We start from the raw sequence: 23,901 nt of genomic DNA on the forward strand, positions 1-23,901 counted from the left end.
GTTGGGAAGCTGTCGATGCGTCCCCGCGAGGGAAGGCCCACCCTGGGGTACAGGGCTGGCAGTTTTCCATCACATGGCAGTGCCAGCGCGCTGAAAAAATGCCCCGCTCTATTGGTGAGAAAGGTGATGGTATGTTTGTCACGCAGCGAAGAAATAAATGGTAGCCATTACAAAGGTGTATAATTCAGCAATTACAGTTATTTGTTTTTTCTGACACCCCCTGCAAACAGTTATCGCTTCAGTCAAACATAATTTGATTATCTTTTTCTCTTTTTCTCTTCCTGGTACTGTATATTAGCAGGGCAAATAAAAGGGAAAATAGTGCAGTCCCTTGTAATAAAGAAAACAGCAGCAAACTATTAATGCTCTTTGAAAAGAGTAGTTTTAACAAAGTAAGCAAGAATCATTTTCTTTGGTTGAGTGTTGATTCCCTAGTGTGCTCTCAGTAAGTAATTAGAATGGCCCAGTGAATGTCAGCATCAGCTTGTTTATTCTCATTATTTTATCATTTTAAAAACCCTCTAGGTGATGAGACATGCAGTATAGAACATAATTACCATTATTAGCATACTAATTGGACACAAAAATAGGCCAACTACAAGGTAGCCAACTGAATAATTTCACATTAATCAAACACCATAGTGAATAAGCCTATTGTTAAATTGACAGCTACAATAATTGGCAATATTTCGCTGCGAAATATAAGAAATTCCTTGTAATACCTCTGCAATGTTATATAGTTTAGTAATTTCCCATATTTCCAGCCTTAACTTTGTACACCTAGTTCAAGTTCAAGAAAACATCATGATAAGATTATTAGTCTATTATCAAGTGGACGAAGTATATAAAGACCTGCTTGTTAGCATTCAGGAAAAGATTCGCACGATAAGAAAACAAAAAGGCTACCAATTTAGTTACTTGTTGCTTCAGCATTGAATATGTACAAAGGTTCACGATAAGATTTTTTTTTTTTTTTAACTGTATATTAAAGTCCACTGGCACTTTCAAGAAGTATAGAAAAAGGTAAAGAAATTTAAAAAAGCAAGCGCTAAAATACAACAACAAAAAAAACCCCAGTGGGAACTGCGCCTTTCATCCTCTAGGATAATTTTCTGGCTGAGGCTGGTTGGCTTTTAGTTGAGCGTTTGTCTCGGTGCCGTCCCCGTCTCGTTTAACAGCGAAGTAGAAAGTTGCAAAGCCACCAGAAGTGAGAATTCATGAAATGCTCAATTAGTAGCAGGCAGGAAGGGAAAACTGGCCCGAGCTGTATTTCACTTTGAAAACCTTGGGGGAAATAGGACAGGAAAGGAGCGAGTGGAAATGCGAGGAGAAACAAAGACGGGGAAGGTGTAAGTGGGGGAAAATGAGGGTTGCGGCAGAGGGAAGGAGACCGATAAGGAGAACAGAACCAGATGGGTGAAACAAGAGGAGCAGAGCTAGGAGAAGACGAGAAGAAAGAAAAACAGTGAGGAAGAAAGAAAATAGTCATCAAGAAAAGAGAGGAAGAGAAGGTAAGGTGAGAGTCGGGGAAAGGGGAGCAGATTTGGAAGAGTATGAAACAGTATTCTTCTTTTAAGAATTCAAAGGCGAGGGGAAACACAAGTATCTCACTGAAAGAAACGTTTCCTTCCCACTCCCCAGGCTTTCAGAGGTGTGGAGTCTAGGAGGAAAAGCAGAAAGGATTCACTTTTAAGCTTCTGTTTATTTCGATAAGGAAAACGTTTTTGAAAAACTGATGTAAAAACTGTATTTCATAAGGCTGCTCACGTGGGCATGGGGTGCTCGTTAAGGACGTGCACTGATGCTCAGGGGCACATGGCAACAGCACCCGCTCCAAGCTCCCCCAGCATGCCTGGGTGGCTTCTCCGTTATAAGTGCATTGATGAAAGCCGAACCCGTGTGGGTAAACTTGACTGATGGCATATAACGTTAAAGAAAGGGAAGGAAAGGCAAGGCGGGGCAGAAAGAGAAATATAACGTTGGCATGTATTTAGGAATTGCCTGTTTCTGGCACCTGCCACAGTCGCTGCAAGCCTTTGTATCTGGCCTGTCTTGCAGCATTTGGAGAAGGGAGACTGCGTTGAGCACGGGCCAGCAACTACCTGAAATACTATTATTTCAGTAAAATAATTTAATTATTTCAATTTCAGTTGCCAAAGAGACAATTTTGGCCACTGAGGTGTTCTGGTAGCGGTGGCTATTGAGACTCTGCTGTCTTAATTAAAGGCAGAAGCTGCTTTCTGTAAGAAATGACCTCTAAGTTTATGTTGAAATTTGGCTGCCTTATTTTGGATGAAGCTGTAGGAAAAGAAGAACCACCTTACAAATGACAGCAACATATTTTTTCCAGTTGTTCTTTGCTTATTAATCTGATAATGGGTAATTCTCTGCTAATGATTGAGGCCGCCTATTAATATATCACAATCCTGGTTTATTGACTACCTGTTTTATTTCCCTTTCCATAGCCAGTCTTTTCAGTAGCTAAGCCATGGTAAAATATACGTAAAGCTGTACTTCAGACATCTCTTGGTACAGAGAGGAACTGCCATGGGAAATGTCAGAGGGTACTAAAGTCAGCTAATATGCGCAGTATGTGCTCAGACTTTGTTTTAAGCAGGAGTGTACAAGATACAGCTTTGATTTACTCACTGATCTTGAGAAATACATCTCTGGGCACTCATTGCCGGGAAGTCTCTTTCCTTTAGCTAACTCTGTACCTGTAAATGACTGTAATACCTGGGTTGGGGTGGGTGTGGGGGGGGTGGCTCTTGAAAGATCTCTCAAAAAGTGATATAATCCACCATTTACAGAGGAAAACTTACAGCAGGAAAAAGGAAGCGTTCTGTGCCAGGTTTACAGCAGAGTTAAGGATAACAGCCAAGGCCACATTTTTGCTAATACATTAGGATGGCTCCGAAATGTGCCAACCTCGTAGCTTGGAATAAAGAAAACGACAAAACTGAAAATATCCTTGACAAGACGTCTCTCTTAACACATTAAGAGGCTGTCCAAACTGTGAAAAAAATCCTCAGCAGTTCCTCTCCTTCTGTCACAGAGTCTGTGCTTTGGTGGTTGAAGTTGTAGGGCTCCGCCAAAATGCCGCATGTTAGATTGTATGTGAGTAACAGCTCGTGGCCAGCATGTTTAACATACATCGCGTCTCACCTGCTCCTTTATATGCCAGCCACCGAGGGCACTGCAAAATCATGAAAAACACCCTGGTTAACACACTAGCTAGGTCTGGGCAGGAGGGCGTTTGCCATAGGCATCGTAACCGTATCTGTTATAAAGACATTGTAAATCTGATGTTTTCTCATCCCTTAAATACACCTGGATGATTAACGAAAGCAACCTCCCACCGCCTACCCCCAAAAAACCCCAAACCAAACCCCACAGCTGAAAATGAAAGGAAAGGAAGATATTATGCACATTCAGGCACCATAAACGCAGAAGAAAAACACTGCAAAGGATAGTTGTTGAATACATTTGAATAACAAATACATTTGAGGAAATCCCAGTCTGCTTGGGGACAGAGAAAAGGAAAATAAATTCATCACATTATTCATTGGAAATTATTTGTTCAGCTCTGCTCCTTAATGTGTCAGCTAAAGATGATTTCTAAGAGTGAAGATTTTCTTTTCTTGCTCAAAATGACTCAAAAAGAAATGAATATTCCAGCCACCAAGTGAGGTTAATATATGAGTTTCATAGCCATTTACTCAACACTGCTGTTCCCTGCAGAGTAATGGCACTGAGATGCATTCTGGGATTGCCAGGGGTGAAACCGTAGTAGATGTTCTTGAATAATTTAGCAATGTATGAAAGCTTATTTCATCATCATCAACACAGTAATACCTTGCACCAATGGAGTGCTTTACATTTCTGGTCTCCAAAGCTGTGCAAGTAGTCTCATTCCCATTTTTCAGTTGGGGAAACTTGAGAACAGAGAGACAAAAAGCATTTTCCAAAGCGGGTGGAGGCTGTGGCAGACGCGGGATAAAGATTCAGGTCCCTAGGAAGAGGCATCCATAATGTTTGAGTTGAAATCTGTGTGGGTGAAGATGCTGCGGTTTAGACCTGCTTACGCTCGGTGAAAGAAGAGGAAGAGAATCTAAACAAAAGTATTTTTCTCTGCTCTTCATTTTCTGGTAAAGTAAGAATTACACGAAGAATTACACTTCCAGAGTAAATTAAATTTCAATACGTAGCTAGTATCTGTGCACTGGTTATCCTGAAGTGGCAGAGCAGATTCACATCCAGGTTTTGGGATGACAGGAGGCTGCACTCGCATCACAGAGTGATTATCACCAGGAGGCTAAGGGAGCAGAGACCCTCGTGCCTCTCTCTCTGGGCTGTTTACACATGCATGTACTTGGTAACTTTTTTTTGTGTTTAAAGAGTCTAACAGCTCATCAATCTTATTCTTCCCTGAATGTAGATTGGTCTTTAATGAGATCAATGAATAGTGCTGGTACTTCGCTGGCCAAAATTGTAAATGTGCTGTTGCATTTCCTATTTACCCTGTAGCACAGGGATTTCGGCGCGTTACTGCTAATGTGTTTTGTATTCTATTTCTCTCCTACAAAATTTATGGCTAGAGAGAGACTGCAGAAACAGTATGGGCAGTCAGAGCTAGATTGTGTTCTCTGTACTACACTCATACTTTTTAAAATATATGATTTCAAAATAGTTGAAGGAAGGGAAAGGGAAATACAGAGCAAAGAGGGACCTGGGAGTGGGGAAGAATTTCAGATCAGTTTCTTAAAAACAAAACTTTGGTTTCTGAGATGTTTCAGAGATGGAAAAAAATGTGGCTTAAAATGGCTTAAGAAACGTGATCTTAACAGTGAGATGCAATGGAAGTGCCTTTAGTTACCCCAGACAAAAGGCAGGAGGAGAGAGGAGGCTGTTGGGCAGGGAAATTGTCATTAGAACGCCTTACATTGTTAATTATAACTCTGGAGTAGCTTGAAATGACTACTGCTCCTCCATCCCGGTCCCTTTTCATTGCTGTCCTTGTTAGCACTGTGTTTGGTCCTGTTCCAGCTGTGCGTTAACCACTGTAACTAACACCCGGCATACTGTAGGCTTTGTTTCCTAATGTGGCTCCTATGGCGAGAGAGGTCTGACCCGGTGGGCTTTTCTCCTTGTGCGTGGTGATACAGGTTGATGTTGAAGAAAGTATGTATCTGGTACTTTGACCGTAAAGTGGCGAGTTCTGTATTTTATTTTCTTTTTTGTAGCTTTCATCCGTGACCTACTACCCTGTAGCTGTTCTCAAGGAAGTTTTATGTCCAAAGAGATAGACCTAGAAAGTCTCATTGGGCCAGGGAAAGGAGGCATCATTGGGTATCCTTTACATATAAACCTTTTTTGGTGCGTGATGGTCCAAAACCAGATAAGAGCTATAGTCCAAGGCCTTGACCGGACTGTGTATTATATGGGAAATCAATGCAGAGACTTGAGGCAAGCTTGGTAGGTTTCTCTTGGCCCATTTGGGCCAAGTTACATACTGAATCAAATTTCCTACTGACCAAGAGCTTCAACCTGGGTGAGTACAGGGGTGACAATCAGAAAGAGTAGAAAACACAGAGGATTTAATTCAAACAGTCAGATGAGTTGGACTCTTTAGAGGGAATTTAAAAGGTCTGAAGCAAATTGTGGTTGAGTTCAAAAACCCTGAAGGAAGCAGAATCTGTATGTGTGGAAAAAAGTCCTAGAAAGATGCGAGATGTCCAACAGATGAGCAACAGGAATTGTACCTGTCAAAGATGAGTTGGAGACCTTGCATATAGATGTGTAGGTTGGTGCTGCCTGTGCTGACAAGGGATGTTCTCCTGAGCTTGCCCTTGGGGTGAGCGGTTCATCACCGTGTAGCTCTGGTATTTTCCAGCTCCGTGCCATTTCTAAACATCATTAGCCTCGCTGCTATTGTACTATTCCCAGTGACGCTGCCTGTGAAATAGTACCCGACAGGTGGTAGTAAGGCTAGATAGGCTGTTTGATTAACTCTGTGAAATGATTTCTGGAGCTCCTGCCTCCCAGATGAAATGCAGCATGGCTATTCAGGGACCCTGCATATATACGGGTAGCAAGCATGGTATTGCTAACCCCGGGCGCGTTGTGTCTATTAATCTAAAAGTGGGGAGGATCGTCTCTCTTTGGAAGGCAAGCAAATACTTAGGGTGTGTTGAACAATCAGTCAAATCAACTGCATAAAAATTAACATGGGAAATGTGAATGTTATCGTATGTGTTATCTGTCAGAAAAAAAGTGATATTGTTCTGAAAAGGACAAAACCATAGAGGAAAAATGACTCTGCGCGTCCTGAAGCCTGGATGGATTACAGTTAAATGCAGCCACAAAAAAAGAATGGCTCGTTGAAATCCTTCAATTCGGCCTAATGGTGCCAAGCCTCTGTAAAGCCAGGAGAACTGATATTCGGAGAAACCCCTTTGTAAGGGGGATCCCTCAGAAGCAAAGAGCAGACTAGTGTCTGTTCACCTCCTGATCTCTTGGCTTTGGCAAAGAGTGGGTGTCTTGGATGTAAAGGACAAAGTACAGAGCTGGGGCATAAAAAGAGCTTCTGCATCCTCCTGCTTATGAGAAGTGGCACAATGGCATGTGGAGGTCACGCATGGGAAGACCCCGTTCACAGGAACTTCGACTTCTCCCCTTACACAGGGGCCAAGCTGTGGCCTCAGCTCAGTACCACTTTTGCTTGACGCAAATTTGCCGGGTCAGCAAAATTGGGCTCCGGACCTTGTAATTTCATGAGTCGGGTAGAATAATGTGGATACTGGTAGGAGAGACAGGGCAGATGAAAATGTGAACAGCTTTTTTGAGGAAATGGCCCAAACTCTGTTTCTGGTTACTGTGATATAAATACGAAGTAAACTCCCTTTAGATCAGTGGTTTTCTCAGAGTTCATGTTAATTTTAATTGATTGTAGTATTTATCTTTCATCCTCTGGATAATATGGCTTTCCACTCAATTCTTCCATGTTAGACATCTATGTTATATGTTATGATCTTACCCAAGTTCCCTCTGCAAAGAGCAAATTTTGTCTCCACTGCTTTATCCAGGATTTAAGTGCACATCCTCCCTTTAATTCTGCACATTTCTTTCTTCTTAACAGTCTGTCTTTCCATCCTTAAGTATCACTGAGTTGCCAGATAAAACAGTTATTGTTCCTATTACAAGAAGATTGTAATGGATTTATATAAAACTCAGACAGTGCCATTGTTCTTGAAGTCCATTTTATTGTAATGAAGTTCCACTCTTAATATTCTATATGATATTCTATGATCTTCAATGTCCTTTACAAGTAACTTTTTATAAATTAATCTATAATAATCTAATTCAAGTCAGTTAAAGTGGATAACTATACTCCAATTATGATATTGGGAAGAGTTTTTACATAATGGGAGCTTTTATATAGATGGTTAACGCTAATACTGTAGTTTACAACATACTGTATGAATCACTAATTAAATGCCTAAGTAGCAATAATGGAAGTGGAACTATCAATACAGAGAAGATATCAATGATGTAAGGCATTAATAAAACTTTATGGTCCCATTTAATCTTTTTTTATAGGTACTCCATTATGTCAGTGAAAAGAAAAGGCAGAAAAACAAGAAAGTGAGAAAGAGTGGAACTTAAAGGGACCGGGAAATGGAGAATAAAATGTACTTTCCCTTGCATCTTCCCCACCAACTGGGCCAGATAGAAAAGTGATGAGAAAACTGCCCAGTAGAAATAAATTTATCACCTTTCTAAAAATATAGCTGTTCATTACAGCTGAATGCTTTAAATGCTACTTTAATAACCTATATTCTATGACATAAGTGAAGGGCAGCATAAATAGTATTCTCAAAAGAGGAATACAAGTTTAGTAACATACTGACCAAAAAGGAACAGCGAAACTGTTGTTTTCTTGCTATTGGCCAGCAGAGATGACTAGCAGGGTAAATGTATAAACATTTATATTGGAAGGAAAACCTATTAACAAAGGTATTTTATTTTTAAGCCAAAACACAGGCTTGGCTTTCGGTGCTGCCCAAGGACCGTTCGAGGTGGCCGGGCTGCTCTCCTGACAGGACATCTCCTCTGTGTTCCTTGGACGCCGTCCAGTGTCCCCTGCAGGAAAGCAAGCTGCCCATTTGCATATCAAAGCAGAGGAATAAGCCAACCCCAGTAGACCTCTAAAGGGAAGTGAGAGTATATGGGAATTTTTAGTTTTAACAACTCTCAATAAAAAAAAAAAAAAAAAAAGACCACCTCCATTCCTTTGCAACAGTCACTTCAAATGCTTTTGCAACACATTTGAGCAGAAACAAGTATTTAACCCTTCAAATCCCATTGCAGGGTGTTTCAGTCCTGGCTGTGTTTTGACAAATAAAGGGGAGAGATCTCTTTTCCTGAAAAATGCACTTGATATCTCTACGCAGCACTTTGAAAATTATTGCACTGAGACCTCCTACACACCTTGACATATATTAGAAGTGTGCAGTAGTCAGGCTGGTGTTTCATGCTCACTGTTGTTGAGGTGACATGTTTATTTAGCACAAGATTTCTAGCCCCGTGCCTTTCTGTGCCTTGTAGGAGGTATTTGACATCATCGGCATGGGATGCCTTTGCTGAGGTTTGGCTCTGAACTCCATCTTTCCTGGGTGTCCATTGCTGGGCAAACTGGAGCAGACAACCTGCCTCACAGCTTCTAATAAAAATAAATCTTTCTGTATTATTTTAAAACTATGACTTCAATATGAGTAGATGAAGAGGCTATGAAAATTCTTTGCCAATATCAGTGAAGATTAGATCCGAGAAATAACGTTCTCCCCGTGATAAGAAATTCATTACTCCCCTTGCCCATCAAACGCCGCTGCTGGCAACCCTCTGCCTCGAGTACACAGGAGCCGAGGACATCAATAATCCTGCAAATTTGCAAGTGAAACCAAACCTTTGTGCAGACTCCTCCTTCCTCCCGTGTATTGCTTCATTTCGCAGCCACTGCGTCTGCTCTTTTCGAATACCTTTGAAGAACTGCCAGAGTCTAACTTAACTATTACATTTCTGGTGTTTGAAGCTAACCCAGCTTCCACTGAATGGGGTTTGATGTATTTTGTTGAACGACAAAGTTTAGCTGAAACGCACGAACAAATACAGCTCTGTCTCTTTTACTGCCAAACAATCCTAGGCATGTCATTAGTAATACGATCAAACCTAAACGGTAATTAAAAGGTACCTACAGAATGATGTGGGGTTTCCCATAAGCACAGACTTGCCCTGCATCATGGTTATCAGGTGAGCAGAGCTCATCCATGGTCACCTGCTTCTTTCTTCTGATGTTACTCTGATTTATCAGCAGTTACTCTAGAGCAACCATTACCTACCGGCTGCTACTTACAATCAACCATAGAATAAACCTCTTATTAGAGATATAAAGATTCAAATACCTTGGAGTTACCATAGGTTTTTCTAGACTTGCACAAGAGGCTGTGATTGTGCTTCTTGTTCTGGAGTTCAATGAAAGAGGTTCTGCCACAAAGCTGCAAGTCCTTCAGCCTTTTCCAGTCTTTCAATATCTCTTATCTTTTCACCAGTCTCTTGGTAGAACATAATGAAAAAAGGAGAAAAGATCAATGAAGGTTTGCTGCCGTTTAATAGTTTTAGCTATACCCTCCTCTCTCTTCCGATGTTCTTGTCCCTCATGAGAGCTAAGCACTGCGTGTTGTAATATGCCATAAACCTGGGACCCCATCATAGCTTGCTTCAGAAATCTAGAAATGACGTTAATGGACAATAAAAAAAAATAATCAATGAGAGGCATGGAGGCTTAGCCATGTCAGCAAGAACAGCTGGAGACCCTGAGCTGAGCGTAGGGACCGCAGCAGGACCTGGCCCCACTTTTCTCTGCACAGATTTGTGTAAATAAAATCATGGCTTGCAGCTACACTGAGGTAAGATAACAGGCTTACACTTAAGAAAACTGAGGCTGTGACCTAACTTTTATCTACAATTCTTTACATCTTGCGTGGTTTTTTTTTTTTATTGCGTAGGGAATATCACTGTTCTTTCTGTCTGGGAAAGTCTTCAGGCTCTCATACGGGGTGAAAGTTTCTGTAGGAACTGGGTTCAGCTGGGTCAGAAACTTTTTCCCCTTCTTATTTTCAAGGATATTTGGATATACGTTGAGACTTTCAGTGCTGCTTGTTATACTGCATCCTCGTTTCCTTCAAACACACCTACACATTCAGCATCACCTCCATTTGGTTTATCGTGCAATAAGATGTCATGTTTAATTTTATTTATGGGCTTAATATTCGTTTTTTCACAAGTAATTTTTCCCATATGGGCCTTTAGAAATATGTTAGAAAAATCATTATGTACTGCTGTTAGGAGTAATGCATTAATAAGCAGATTAGCGTCCTGGTGATGGGCAAAAATCCGTTTTCAGCACCACATGAGGGCACTTGGTCCAAAATGAGCCACGAACCAGAGAATGTACAGGTTATGGATAACTGGAGCGTTATAATACTTGGGGCACTATCAGGTGCAATGCTCCCCCCTGTTTTAAAATTAAAATATCCTCTTAAACGTGCATCATTGAGTCTCCCTGCCTCTGTTAATAGGCTCTTCAGCCTGGTTTCTCTCCCCAGAGAGTTCCCATGCTCTTTGGGAGCCTTGCTCGGCTTGGCCAGAGCCAGGGAGGTGCCTCTGTGGTCAAAGGACCCCTTGACTTCAGCCTCTGGGTCAAAGCAGGAGCCTTCTGGGTTTTGAGCAACCCCTTTGCACAAGTATGAATGAAGGAAGCTTTCCTGATACTGTTTGGATTTTTTTTGTGTAATTCATCAAGAAGCAAATCTGGCACAAGCACCTAATGTGATGACAAAAATCAGTTTTCTGTGCTGGTCGCTTCACTGGCAGCCTGTGATATCTCTGTTGGCTGGTAGAGTTGGTGCTGTCCTTGAACGGTTGCTGTTAAACTTCTCACATTGCTTGTACGTGGCTGTGGGTGTAGAAAGCAGCACTTTTGGAGCACTTTAGGCCCTTCCTAAATGAAACCTGTTGCAACTTTGAGACTGGGATTGACAGGGTAAGGGGAACAGCTGTGATGTTCCTCTAAAGCTAAATGTTGCTGGTTTTGCATAATCTGCAAAAATATGTTGTCAGGAGGAGAGATCCAGCTGGCTCTCTGCCACCTTCCCCCTCCACAGTGTGTGCTGTGGGAGCGGGTGTAGCATCTGGGGAGCGGAAGGTTTATCTCTGACACCAAGATGTCAACCTAATATAGAAAAAGAAGAGATATGTGTATGTATATTTTAGTAACTTGCAATTCTTGCACGATAGCCACTTAAAAAAAAAACAACACAAAACAAACCAAAGGGAGATGCAGTTTCCAACTCTGTGATGCTGCAGGGTTAGATGGAGCCGCCATGGGAATAGAGGGGCTGCACGCTCGCTGCATGCCGCGGTGTTAGCATATGCACATCGCAATCTTCTTAATACCCATGGTAAATCCCGCTGTCTGCTACAAGGTCCATTTTGAATGTTTGGCTTGTTTGCCTTCTGTTTTTTAAGCTTATAAACACTTTGGGGCTGAAATTCCCACAGAAGGTAACAAGAGCTATGTTAACTCTCTGCAATGGGCTATTTAAATGAGATTATCGTGGGCAAGTGGGGCAAAAGGACTGAGCGAGCAGGCTGGCAGCTGAAGAGTGAGTCAGGTTTGGGACTGCAGTTACTCCAGATTCACATTTCTAGCAGCGCGGCCGCATTGAACTCCGTGGGGATTTATGGCAAGATATGAGTAGAAGATGACAACATTTCTGAGTGATTGATACATTGATGTTGCTCATCTGCTTAGACCCAAGGGTCAAGAACTGTTGTTTACACCTGAGCTCTTCTTTTAAGCATGCCGTTACTACTTGTGGAGGCTGCCAGAAGGTTTGATGTGAGTTTTCCAGGATTATGTTTAATAGTGTCCGTGTATAAGGTTTTGTGATGTTATAAAATGCTCTTACGCTCTGAGAAAATAAACTTCCAACAGGGGTTGCAACCAAGCAAGTGATTTGGTGTGGCTCGTTGCTCCTGATGTTGCAGCAGACAACATCTGGCTTTGATGAAATGAATAAGGAATCAAAAAATCCTCCATGAAACCCCCAACACATTTTTTTTAAACAGTCCACAGGAAGGTAGCACTTGGTTATTATTTTTAATTGGCATAAAAAGAAAGAGGGTGCCAATATCTGCATCTATTTTACGTCTTAGGCCAAAATGCTGTTGGCTTCAGAAGATGTTAGATAACAACAGAGAAGAGGATGAGTAGTGGGTAGAAGGTGTGATTTTTACAATTTTTATGTGTGTGTGTGCAAACGCCAGGTCTACAGCTTGAGAAAAAGAGCAGGAGGACAGGTATAAGAGGCTGTTTCCCAAGATGTGTCAAGAAAATGTTTTTCGCTGGTCTATGGGCCCTTCAGTGGGGTGTTCGAGCTCTCTCTTTCCAATCCATGCTCGTGGACACGTCCCTGCAGGCCAGCTGGGCTGGGCTTCGCTTCCCAGCAGACGTGCCTGCGAGAGCAGTCAGTGCTCCTACTGGTGCTCTGAGAAAAGATGTTAAGTGCTAAAGTACTATGAGACCATATATATACCAAAGGTGGGTTCCACTTTATCTTATCTAAAATGATGGCAAATCCCTTCTTTTCTTTTATTTATAACCCTGCACATATAGAATGTGCACATATATATCCTGGAGTCGAGTGAAGAGGCTGCTTAGAGATTGCTTGCCCTGTGCTGTGAGCAGACTAATAGCCGAATCTCCTCCGAATTTGTGCATTCTTCTTTTGGTGATTCTTGCACTCTGTTTTATTTGCTACCGAAATACACACTTAATCTGATGGAAACCTGCATGGCCTTTTTTTCATCTGACTTATTTCCCTCCTTTGGGTTGTTTATCCTTCAAATGTGTATTAAAGGGATGAGGAAAATATTTACTGAGCTGTTAAAGAATGGGCCATAATCAGGAAAAAGTAAATTCACCATCCTCCCTTGGCAAGTACATTTCGGTATATCTCGTAATAAATCACCTATATGAACTGAAGGTGTGAATAACACCTGCTTATGTACTACAGGATGATAAGAAAGTAATACTGCCAGAAATGGGGTTTGGAAGAACTGGGTTTTTAGTTGCGCAGGCAGGGTGATGCTGTAACAAGGTTTTTTCTGTCCAGGCACTTTAACTTGCAATTATAATGTTATTACACAATTATATAGTCTAAATATATTATAATTGTTGTTATAATATTATTACTGTGTTATAATTAACTGGCAGTTATTATATTATTATACCCAGTGTCATAATGCACCAATGATGGATTGAAAAATAGCCTCTAAATCAAAGAGCAAATGAGTCTACTGGAGTTTGAGAGAGAAGCGGTTGCCTGAGTTATGTTGGAGGGCAGTCAGCACCCTTACAGAAGAGAAATAAATAAGTAAAAGAACTAAAGCAAGATCTTCAGAAACACTGCTGCTCTAAATCCATGCCAATGCCACGATATAGAAAATACTTACAGGTCTGACTTTATGTAGCTTTTAGCCAAAATTTTAAGCTCAGGTATCTCATGTTTCAAATAGTAAGGTTTTTTTTTTTTTCCTTTCAGTGGGAAATTTAATTACATGCCTATGCTGAGCAATTTCTTTTAGGATTAGCAATTTCTGTTTTGCCTGCTCTACAGTCTCTGAATCCACAGACGATGATGCTCATTTGCAAATAATTTCAGCATTTCTTCCTATCTGCAAGGCTGAGAAGGATGGATCAAAACAAAATGTGCTTTCAAACAGATGCATGCAAAACAATCAGTAAACAAAATGACTCAGAAAATACAGTTCTTTAAAAATTTCTTGTTATCTGTACTCCTTGTTAAATGTTTATTAGAAACCGATAATGTAACATTTCAAATGTGAAATCCAACAGTATCTCAAAACACTTACAGAATACCCCCAAATGCTCTAGTATAGTGATATGTAACAAAAGATTTTAAAAACATCCTTTGTCATTTCCAAGTAAACTAGTATTTACTCTTTTTTGTTTAATCAATTCTTCTGCCTACCAACTAAATTGCCCACAAAGTTGTTATTAAATTAAATAATGAAGGATTGAAATCTTAAAGGAAGAAAAGGCTACATCCACTATTGTTCCTTCCAATGTACCAAGCTTGGTTAAGTAACTTCAGCTTTTTCATTTATTTAATATATCTCAGATTGGTATCTGCTTAAGTTGTAACAGCTTACCCCTGCCAACAGGCAAGCTCTGCAGAATTTACTACAGTAAAATGCAGGCATGCTTCACGTCGCCTTAATTTGTTTTGAGATCCCATCTTTTATCTATGGAAACCTGGTCTCTCAGCAGGATGAACTTCTCTGTGAGAAAGTAAATTAGTTGTAACGTGGCGTGGGTCCCAGCATGCAACGCTTATTACAGCTCTCCCTTCTGATGCCTCGCAGAAACGGGTGGAAGAAAGAGTTAAATCAGCCTTTAGCATCTCGCATAATTATTCCTGGCCAATTGTCTCCAACTGGAAACTCACAATTTGTTACCACTTAGTTGGTTTCGGTGAATGAAGAGGATTCATTGCTTTTTGCCGGCATTCAGGTCCTTTGTTCGCAGTTTTGAGAAAATTGCAATCTCTTTTCTTGCTACTGTTCCAGCTTTAGCCATGCTTGGTTAAGTCAACGCTCAGGTTTCTCTGGATTCGCATGCGATAATCTGGTAGCGTGCAGGGATTTTTTTTCTTTTTACTCCTTTTTCTCAAGCGTTTTGTTCCCCAAAATGACACCAGCAGAGCATTTCTTTTTACAATCTTAATATTGTTACGGCAACTCCACTTTCTAAAAGTCCCCTGTCTTTATAGGGTGGCCATTTATCTGAATCATCTGTTAATGTTTTCTGAGCTTCACAAGAGACTAAATAAATAAAAAAATAAACCACTGGTATAGGCATACGGTAATAAAATTGATGTGGCAACATTATATAAACCAGCATCCATGCACTTGTTTATAGGTTAGTTAACTTTTGTGGGTGGTGTCAGTAGCTCCTATGGGATACGCACGGCCTGTGTCTTCATGGAAAAGATCCCAGAAAATTTAGTAACTGAAGGGCTATTTTTTAATAAAAAGTGAATGAGTTGTAGTAGACTGATCCTGATTAACCAGCTGTGACAGATGGTAATTCTTCTCTTTAAATGTGGCTTAGAGAAATTAAATTCAAGGTGATTTAAGAACTCTTTAAGAACTGTTGAAGCCAATTTAAAGAAAAATCAAAAAGCAGAACAGAACACCTTGAAGTTCACCTTGTTTGCTCTTGCAGAGGCATCTCTGAAGACGGGGGGGCAGCTTCGTTTCTTTGTTCCCAGGTGGTCACAGGGACCTTTCCACTCAAGTGTAGTTTCCAGGGTCTTTTCTAGTGTGCTGTAGTATCGGCCCAGGAAATTTGTCTAGTCATGCAATCCTCTTTTAACCTAAATAATAGTAATTTATTATCATCTCAGGAAATCATACTACTCAAGATAAATGTTTTGGGGCCAAGGGACTGACTTATTACACGTTTTCCGGGAGATTGGTTAGCTGAGTTCTGCAAAACTCGTGCCATATGTTTTTTGAAAGCCTGTTTAGGGGATTTGGATCAATACAGGAGGGCTGAGACCTTCCCATTGTGATTCTCAAAGCATCGATTTGTATATGAGATTTAAAGCGATCTCATTTTACCAAGGCAAAACCAGCTGTCTTCATCTGGTTTCATACTAACAATCTATGAATAGTGATAGATTCTTCTTCATCGAATTGAATCATCATAAACTATAAATTCATTGTCTCAAAACTAGACTCAATTTCACTCTAAAGATATCTGAATCTTACTGTACAACCCAATTAGATTGCTTAAAACGGGGTATGAAACCTCAGACTGAGCAAAGTTTACTTTCTTTTTATGGTAGGTGTATGCCTGAATGATTTACACATGAAATCAGATTGTAAACCTTTAGGGCATTTTTGCTAATCATGTTTCTAGAAATAGCACACAAAGACAAATAACAGGCTTTGTAACTCTGATTTTTAAAATCATGAGAAAGCAACTTGTAAGAGGTGTGGGAGTTATCCGAACCTAGCTGGTGGGACACCATTTTGCTGATTGTCCCTAACGGATCAAATAGAAGATTGTGCCTGAGCACAAGCACTGTTTGTGGCAAGATTGCGCCTTAGTATCAAGTCTCATGTGAAGGAATGCATCCTGGTGGGAGCAGAGCAGTGCATCCCCATGGGGGAGCAGAAAGAGTTTGAATTCTTGCATATAGTCCTATCCCTGCCCTTTAGCTGATATGCCCATGAAGAAGCAAGTGAGCCAACTGTAATGGTGTGATGTTTAAACTTTTGAAGGTTTCCCAGCTTTCCAGGACAGCTTTCTTCAGCTATTACTCCTTATGTAGCTGAGCTATTCTAGTACAAACATAAATCTCTTTATTTATAAAACACAGCGTTTCAGCTATTTCATGTTATCTTGGTCTCAGTGGTTTCAATACGATCTCTTGAAATTGCTTTTGTCAGCTGTGGAGTAACCGTGAGTCAGAAATACATATCTATTTTTGTGCGTATCTTTATATTTTGCTCTACACATGCATACATGCACATATATATTTATACCAGATACCGTTTTCAATTAAGTTTTAGTCCAATTCTTGCACCGATTTTATAAATTACTAGAAAACTCTACACTATGCAAAATTATCCATGGCACAGATTTACAGATAATTTTTGGCCTCGTTTCTCGCTATGGAGTTCGAAGCGCAGGTTGCTTTGCTGGGACATAAATGATGTGTTCGTTTTCCGTTTTGTGGTCAATTGAATTTATTTCTCTGGAGAGGCTCCTAGGGCATATGTTCACAGGTACTCTTTAAAAATATTAACTTTTTTGTAGGTATTCTCCAATACGCACATATACTGCTGGTTGTTTAAACAATCCTGTCACTAAAGGCAGCTTTACAAAAAGGAAGAAGTTGTCTTCATTGTCTGATGGTTAATTTATCCTGTAAGATTTGTGCATGTGCAGTCTTTCAGGGTAATCCCAAACTGCCATTTTTTGGACATACTTGCCTACGACGCCCAGGGCCAAGATTTGTGAACTGTGACCCTTCTGCATTCATAAAAAAGATTTAAGAGTTTAAGCCAATCGAAGCAACTTGTTAAAAATGAGAATAAATACTCCTGAGTTGTTGGGAGGTGTTATTTAAGGCTGCTGTTTATTAGCAGTAATGCTTTGTGTTTTGTATAGTACTTGGTACCCAGGAATCGCAGTCCCTGGCAGATACGAATTCTACCTCATTGTGTCTCAGTGTAAAAAGTGAAAATTATCAGACTTAATTTTGAAATGGGCAAGTAGAATCACAGCACAAGTAGGTGCTGTGTCCAGCACTGTGTAAAGCTGAGGTGTGGCATACCCCCCGAGCTGGAAAACCAGCGCTGAACCACTGATGTGTTCTCTCCCTACTGCACCCGTGCGAGTGGATTTGTGGCATCTCCTGCTCTGCAGGTGCTGGTGGGGCTGGGACATGGACCCACCAGTGCCCATCCTCATCCTGGTGCTCTGGGCGCTGCTATCAACCATCCTGTGCCCCCAGCTTCTTTTTTCTTCCTCCACCTATCTACAAGGGCTATCCTGCACCAAGGATAGCCACTTCTGGCGCTGGGAGCATCCTCTCTTTGTCCAGCCGCCGGCAATCAATGTGCTCTGTCAGACCTGAAGCGGTGCGCCCTGATCAACTGTGCGGTTCGGGGTGTCATCCTGTAACCTAGTAACAGCAAAGCTGGGTGCCTTTCGTTATTTTTAATGCTTGCAGAATGATTTATTAATATGTATTTTATATATATTCTAACATCTCGTGTGCATCACGGAAGAGTATTACAACTGTTATCAGGCAAATCAAACAGCCAGCGCTGACCGCGTTTAAAGTAGTACAGCACAATGTAATGGCTGCATTAATGGCAAGGGATAGCATTTGTAGTCTGAGATTTAAATATATGATGATTTCCATGAAATCATTGTATTCTGCATTTGAGGTTTTTAGGAAGAAATTACAGACTTAAATTAACACTTGGTCATTATTCTTCTATCACGTGTTCTCATTACTTTATGAGGATTAGTGAGATGACGATCATATATCTGTATTCATGTGTGCCAATTCAACATTATCGGTATTTACCCTGATTACCCTGCTGGAGAAAATACTTTACATTATCGCAAAATGGTCTTAAGTGGGAAGATTTTGCAACAAAGCCCAGTAGTGCTAATCTGATGAGATGTTGTGGAGTGTTAATATGTTCAATAATCAATATTTAATAAGAATTATGGAAATAGCTCTTCTTCATGAAGGGTATTTAATGATTGTATTTGATTTTGATAATTGTTTGCTAAGTGTGTTGGATTATTTGTTTTCTCTACTGCACTGAATTCAGTTTCCAGGGCAGAGTGAAAAACCCCTAAACCTCAAATCTTGATGAATAGTTCTTCTCTGCACTACATTAGCTCTGATAGGCTTATACAGTCCTTCAAAAATCCTATTTCCATTTTTTGCACTGTATTTGCTGTAGAGAAAAGACGTTTACAGTTATGTTTCCCACCTTTAGAGTGGCATTTATTGGTGGCGAGTGACTAGAAGAGATGGCCGTATAACCAAGTTCGGCTTTATTTGTCTTCTACCTGCAAAGCAAGCGATAAGTGCTACTGAGAGTCGGAAAAGTTCATTCTCTCTACCAAGGTTACTCTTCTTGATGAGCATTAAAAGATAGCTTTAAGCCATTCACAATTATGACCTTGACTAGGAAAATGTAAGTTAATAAGGCTTCAACAAATTATGGTCTTTTTGGTCGATTTGCCTAGTGAACTGTTAATTGTAAAACTGAAAGACATTATGTTCAGCTTTCTCTATCACATCTTTTGTGTTTTAACAGTGACACTTCATTGAGTGCAATTAACAAAGCCTAGGAGATTTATTAACACACTTCTTCATGGCCAATGATCCATTCCACTTAAGACATAACACTGTAAAATGCACATTATCTCCTTTTGGCACTTACAATAATGCTTCATGAACTAGGAAGGCATATGTTAAAGCAGATAAAATAGCATTATTAGCTGACAAATCTTACAATTTATTAGACAGTTAATTTATCAGCTTAAAAGACACTTAAAACAGCTGTGCATTTAATGTCTTTTTAATGTATCCAGTAAAACTTGCATAATTGCCTGTAGTGCAATTTATTTTTAGCTATGTTGCAAAATGTCTGCATTTACTGTTTACATCTTCTTTAATTTTTCCTGCAAGGCTCATCACATCTAGGCACAAGCCCTAACAATGAGCACGGATAATCAGATAAAAAGCCTTCTCGTACAAATGGCTGCCCATGAATGAACTATTCAAAAGTACATGCTGGGCTGGACCAAAGAGTTCTTGCATTTTATCTCCACCCCAAGGGCAAGAGGGAGAAAAAAAACCAGGGGTGCCTGGTAGGCAGCGCGGTCATGGACTGCCAAGCACGGCACATCAGAGACTGACGATGTCTGCCTTCACTGGCATTAGCATTTGGAGCCCATTCGGAGCCACATGTCTGGGGTGTAAACTAACAAGGCTCCAAAACTGCATTAGCAGAGGTGTTTCATTTTATAATTAAGGTAACTGCTCCCTGCGGATCAATTGGAGCAGACCTAAGTACTATCTGTGAAGAAAGTGTTGGAGAGGATACACATTTAATGACTCTGATGCATAAATTGGCTGTGTTTGTTTATTGCTCTCTAATTTAATGGAACCTTTTGTTAAATCTTTCTGGCTTTTTTTTTTTTTTTAACATACTGCTAGTAATGATTTCTGTGGGAACAAAGGGTGTTGCTTATTAAAATAAAAAGTCAAACATTGCCGTTTCCATTAATTAAATGTCAGATTAGCTTAATCTTTTTATAAATATTGGATATAATCTATTTACAGAGCGAAATCAGATCTGCAGATGCTGGCATGTGGAGGAGAAGTGCAGAAGTGCAGTTCTCCTTGCTTTGCAGGGATCAGGCAGGGCTGGGAGCGGAGGCAGGTCAGACCCACGTCTGCAGCTGGGCTCCTGACACAAAGCGGGCGGGCGGTTCGCAGAACGCGATGAGTTCAGGGGCGTGGGTAAAGGACACTCTTCTCTTCTTTGGAATTATACCGGTTTCTGTCCATAGTATTCTCTTGCGAGGACTGGAAGAGTAAATGCGGAACTTTTCTGCAGTAATAGATGACTCCGGCTAAAGGGGAAAAGAGCCCTTTTGGAGAGTTCAAACTCAGGTTTCCAGATTCAGGAGTCTGAGAGTAGCCAGATCTCCCAATACACAGAGCCTGAAAATGTGTAAAATCCATCAGCATGGTCTATGCACTGAAAAAAAAAATAATTAAAAAACAAAAGGAAAACCCCACCATTTTGGAAGGGGGGAAAGAAAAGAGGTAGAGCTGTCATCATGCAGGGCGATCTTAATGATATGAGAATCAGAGAATCCAAGGCTAAATCCTCCTAAAATCCTTTCATCATGTCAGGATGCCATTTGTTTTTCCTTCTAAATGTAGTTATCCATTCAGAATTGCTACGTTTGATACAAGTTTGCAAAAGTGTTGAATATCTGTGGTGGCAGCGTTATAATCCTAGTCCGCCTGGAAATTACCATCTAAACTTTTCCCATAAACGACTTACATTACTAGTCTGGCAATATGATAAATTGTCCAAATGAGTGGATGTGAGAAAAATGGATGAATTATTGAAGTCAAGTATAATAGAGGCATATGGATACCTATATTCATTACAAGAAAATTTTATGTATTACATTTAATTAAACCTAAACATGTGATAGTGCATTATTCATGCAGAGATAGTCATCTAAGGAGAGCTGCTTCGCAGTTTGATTAGTGCAGCATTGTTGACTATTTTATTGCTGTACAGTAAATTGTTGGAGAGTTGTCTTTGTCCCAATATCAGCTGAATTCTGATGACGTCAGGTTTCTGGTGAGGAGTAACCTAGTTGGTAGCTGGTAATTCTTAAATTACAGATCTTTATGAGAGACTTTAAAGGCTACCACCACTAGAAGTAAGGTGCTTTTAAAGTTCTCCCTCATCTCTGCTCTTTGGAAGGATATCATTATCAAGCTCGTATTCTCCCCATTTGTCATTAGGAATTTAATTTCCATTTCTTTAAAGGTAAAATATATCGGGTGGGAAACTACCAGAAACGTTTGTTCTTATTTAGGCTAGTACCGATGTGGGGCAGTGCTGTAGCTGAGGAACAGCTTCAGGTTTAAAGTACTCTTGTGAAGAGTAAAAGCTAACCTTTGAAATCTTGTTTAGGCATAATCCACCTTGTTATAGTTATTTTACAGGCTAGTGAAGTTCTCTCATTTTGTGAGCGGCTTAAAAATAAGCTCATCCACAGCCACAAACACTTGAGAATCTTTTCATATTCCATGTAGATGGAATGTAGAAAGAGGATGATTCATTTAAAAATGATGGGTTGAAGGTACAGTTTTGCTCACCTGGAATGTTTTCTGTTACTTATTAAACAGTAATTTTAAAAAAATAGATTAAAAGTTACAAAAACAGGAATCTAAAGAAGTGATTAATTTTTTGTCAAAAGTTTGTCAGTCCTTCTCTCCAAACCTTGTGGGGAGAATCATATATAAGGAAGTCTTACAAGTAAGTCCGGCTGTGGGTTCTAACTCCCCAGGTCCCCTATACAGAGTTGTATGGCTTGAGAAGGAACCTCTCTTCAATGGCTTGTTTTTATCTCATGAACTACAAATGTGTGTAGGAAAAGCATGTGTTGGCTCTGAAATTCAGACTTTTCTACAGACCTGTGCACCCCCTGTCATCAGAGAGGTAAAAAGTCAACAAGATTTGTAGAAACCTCATCTTGACATGAGAGTGCAGAAAAACTTGATATGGGCTTCTGACCAGTTGGGCATCTGAGGGAGGTGAAGAACTGGAGGCAATGGGGTTTTCCCCTGTTCTGTAATTCCACCAGGTTACTTTCCTGTCTTTCTTACTTGGGACCATGAAACGCGGAGAGTTTGAGAAAAAATAATAACAATGTGGAAACAGGCTAACAGCTCCTCCCCGGGTTTTGTTAGTATTTTAAACAACTAAAATGTTAGTTCCTTTTCACATGGGGCAGTTCACTACCATAAGCTAATTACTTAGACCTTGTGTCAGAGCCTGAAAATAGTTGGTATCACTGTCTTCTAATAGCATTTCATTTGAGATTACTTATTAGAAAAATGTTTAATTTCAAGGCTATTATGCCATACTTCCCTGTCTTATTAGGTGGGATTTGTCTTCCCTGATGTGTGAAATACCTCTTCCTGACACTGTTCTTTTAGCAGTAATCTTTATAAAAGTCTATTTTTAAAAACCTACATTAGAGCAGACATTGCTAGTTTTATTAGAAACACATCTGGTCTTGTGAAGAACAGTCTGAGGGAAGCAGGAGTGTGTGCGAATCCCTGTTGGTGCTGGAGTCTTTTGTGGAAAGGAGCATTGGGGACCAGCGATGCTTCTATCCCACCGTGTGGGATTCTCCAAAGCGTTAGTTACTTGTACGGCTCTGCTCACGCTAAAGACCCGAGGAAAGAAAAAGAAGCAGCTCTTCCCGTGGGTTTTATAGGGAGCAATTAGAAAACCACAACCAGTAAGCTTCCCTTGCAAAATCACTTACAGCATGTTATGTAGAAAAGTGTATATCTCGTTCCCTCCTCTAAAATAGTAAATAAGCTTTTGTCCTTTCTTCTACTCATTTGTGAATTTAACCTGCCCCCATAGAAGATGAACGTGTACTTAAAACTAGTTTTGGATCATGCTGTTTTTCCCCCTGAGCATCAGAAGCCATATGTTTTCACAGAAAAGGAAGTTACTGGAATATACTGAAGTACAGTAGCCACAGTCCATCTGCTGCTTTAGGCACTGCTATTAATGAATCAGGATCAGACCCTCTTTTAATTTTTGGAGTATATTTGTTATATATATTGTAAATGTGAATAAAAGAAAGATTATCCTACTCTATGGGTAGCTGTTAGCTTTCATCTTTAACAGTTAGGGGCAAGGAATTACGTAGAGGGGGTTGCACCAGCTTGGGAATAGCTGGAGAAGCTGTACGGACCCCAGCCCTCCACCGTGGCTCCTTGGTGTCCTGACCTGTCCCTCCAGCCCTACCTCTGAGGGGGGGCCAATGGCAGGTCCCTTGCCAGACCGTGTCTACCAGCCCGTGTTCCAACAATATGCATACGGGGAATGCTGCGAGTCCTCAAACTTCATTTCTAAGAATGTTATTTTTGTTATGACCCAACAGGAAGCCATAATGACCATTTCAGAGCATCCCGACAATAATATTTTATATAAAAAGCTGTGTGGTCAGACACACAGGTAAGGCAAGGCACTATAATAGAAAATGACCGCAAAGTCTTAATTTGCTTTCCTGGAAGCTTTTTAAAAACATTTTATTTTTCATTATTATATCTGGAAATTCCAACAGAAAGGAAGGACATTTCCTAAGTTCAAAGGTGGTGATGCTTTGACAAGTAATGGTTTTTCCAGCTGGCCTTGTATTCTGGCAGCTTGGGTGCTTCGCTGAAGTCTTTCAGATGCACTACATCCATGACCTGATTCAATCGCTTTACTTTCAAGTCCAGTGAAAATTTGCACTTTAAACCTTGGAATAAACCTCTTTGCAGTTCCCTTCTGTCCTTGATTTTACAGCACGCCTAAATCCCTGCCACCAAAATAATCACTCTAGTAGAGTCCTAGCTCTCCACCACCTTTTTATCATAGCCAGACACATGACTT

The sequence above is a fragment of the Rissa tridactyla genome, chromosome 9 (genome assembly GCF_028500815.1).
Source record: "Rissa tridactyla isolate bRisTri1 chromosome 9, bRisTri1.patW.cur.20221130, whole genome shotgun sequence".
Taxonomy (NCBI): domain Eukaryota; kingdom Metazoa; phylum Chordata; class Aves; order Charadriiformes; family Laridae; genus Rissa; species Rissa tridactyla.